We start from the raw sequence: 2,636 nt of genomic DNA, 5'->3' as shown, positions 1-2,636 counted from the left end.
GAAGTGTGCTGCATCCTAGATTAGCATACTTAGGTAAACACTTCATGCTACACCGAAGATGGATCTTCCTAACACTCTTTATGCTTTTATTTTAAAAGGCTTGTAGCCAAAATTGCATGCCTCTCCAAAAGACAAAAATTAAGAACACAATCCTTGATGCAATGCTATGTGGTGGATTCCAAACCCTAGATCTATTTACTCTGATAAATTCCAATCCGTACTCATAGTTTAATTTAGTTAAATCAAGTTAGCAAATCCTTCTTTTTGATTTATTTTTAAAAGAAAAATAACTTATTCTTCAATTCCTGTGGACCGACACCCGTAATCACTATCCTACAGGATACGTGCTATTGCGTGGTTTATTTTTGAAATTGAAATAACCGATCAATTTTTGGCGCCGTTGCCGGGGATTGCTAGCATAGTTATTTTTTCTATCATTAAAAAAAAATTAATTAATTAAAAAAAAACTTTCAAAAAAATATATAAATAAAAAAAATAATTATTTTCTATTATTGTTACTTTTCTTATCTTTTTTTTTCTTCTACTAATTTTTTTAAAAAATTTTCTTTTGATCTTATTTGATCAGAAATCGAAGGAAAAATCTGGGATGATCAAAAAGAGAACTGCTGGAAAAGGAATGCTGTAGAGGTTTGCCTCAAAAAAAAAAATTAAATTGCTGGAAAAATTCTCTTTGGTAACCTCTAAACCTTTCTTATTTAAATTAAGTATTAGCTTGAAATTTTGTGGTGATTGTTTGATTTTAATTTCAACAAAAGTGTGAATGCATGCCTGATACACATACACCAATTCATTTGCACTTAGTAAGGGCAATCACCCCAACAAGATAAGAGCCGGATTTCATCACCGGACTCTTGCCCAACTTAGGTGAACTCAATCTCACATAGTGTCACTTTAATTAAAATCAATTAGACGTTGGCTCCTAGGGACATTCGAGCTCAATAGGATGAAGATCAGCGAAAGTTGCACCAATTTCGCTCTGTGGCTTAGTTGATGTCTAGGCAAGCTTTGTCCCTATAAGGAAGACAGTTCATCTGTTCGAGGCAAGTGGGTTTTAAGTGGGACCTTTGCGAACACATCGTGACCCCTCCACTTACCTGGGAGCTTACCTGGTCAACTCGGTTCATTAGACCGGATTGGAGGCTTAGGTGCCCTCTTCAAACCAGTTAGGAGCTGTCTAGTGATTTTAGGACAAATACAAGGATTGATGTGTTTATCTTTTATTGCATGCTTGATTGATCGAGTACTAGTGTATGCACGGTAGTCGTTCTAGAGTACGAAACCTATTACCTTTTGACCCTGAAATAGAACGAACCCTTAGGAACATTCGAGCTAAGATCAAAACATTAGGATCATCCCCGCCTCTTAAGATGGCTGAAGAACAACCCAAACTCCTGAGGGAGTACTTTACTCCCACTATTTACACTTTCCCATCTTGCATTCGATTACCTGAAGTAGCAGCGGTACAATATGAAATAAAGTCTAGTGTGATCCAAATGCTCCCATCTTTTTATGGGCTCACCAACGAAGACCCATACAAACATTTAGATGAATTTCTTGAGATTTGCACCACTGTCAAGATTCAGAACTTCACTGATGATGCCCTGAAACTTATGTTATTCCCCTTCTCCCTTAAAGATAGAGCCAAACAATGGCTGAATTCTTTAGAAGCTAACTTAATTCGTTCTTGGGATCAAATGCAACAAGAATTCCTTAAAAAATACTTTCCTATAGGAAGAACGAACCAGTTTAGACGTGCCATTACAAGCTTCTCCCAAACCGAGGGAGAAGAATTTCATGAAACTTGGGAGAGATTTCGGGACCTAATCCGTAAATGCCCTCATCATCAAATACCTAAGTGGCAGCTAGTGCAATGTTTCTATGACGGTTTGACGGAACGAAACCGTCAGATGATCGATGCTGCATGCGGGGGGACTTTCATGCTTCGAAATGAGCATGAAGCATGGCCACTATTTGAAAATCTTAATGAAAACTTCCTCCACCATGCTTCATGTTCTCGTCAAGCATCCCCGAATTTTCAAAGAAAAGGGGCCATTTGTGAAATAAGTCATTCTATGGACCTGTCTAGCAAGGTAGATGCATTGTCCCATAAGATTGACCAACTAATGATAGGAGGACATGTCGTTAGCTCTTCCCAAGCACAAGTGTGTGCTATCTGTTCTAGTCCATCGCATCCTATTCATGAGTGCCCCTCAGCACCCCAATATCCCGAACTCGTGCAAGAACACATTAATGCTGCCCAAACACAGCCCAGACCGGGTAATGATCCATTTTCCAATACATATAATCCGGGATGGCGGAATCATCCAAATTTTTCTTGGAGGCAGCAAGCTTCTAATACCTCCCAACCCTTCTCCCAAAATTTTCAAAACCCTCAGAATTTTCATCTCTACCGTCCTTCAACTCAATTTCAGCATCCTCCTCCTCCAACCCAAAGAAATACAGCCTTTGAGGAGAAGGTGTTGACTGCCCTTCAAGGTTTGGAGGCAAACACACAACTATTGCACTCTCACACGCAATCAATTGCTAAGCTAGAATCCCAAATGGGTCAACTAGCTAATGCATTAAACAAGCGAGAGGAAGGTAAGCTTCCAAGT

General features: G+C 39.0%; 1 non-coding gene across 1 annotated transcript; it reads right to left on the bottom strand.

Annotated features, from left to right (window-relative positions):
• Window positions 1-1,764: 1,764 nt before the first annotated feature.
• On the bottom strand, window positions 1,765-1,870 carry LOC120106784. Its single transcript, XR_005508816.1, has one exon. It is a non-coding gene; the product is annotated as a small nucleolar RNA R71 (small nucleolar RNA).
• Window positions 1,871-2,636: the final 766 nt, after the last annotated feature.

Source organism: Phoenix dactylifera, unplaced genomic scaffold (genome assembly GCF_009389715.1).
Source record: "Phoenix dactylifera cultivar Barhee BC4 unplaced genomic scaffold, palm_55x_up_171113_PBpolish2nd_filt_p 000631F, whole genome shotgun sequence".
Taxonomy (NCBI): Eukaryota; Viridiplantae; Streptophyta; class Magnoliopsida; order Arecales; family Arecaceae; genus Phoenix; species Phoenix dactylifera.
The sequence above is the reverse complement of the archived record's forward strand: the minus strand, read 5'-3'. Positions and strand labels throughout refer to the sequence as shown.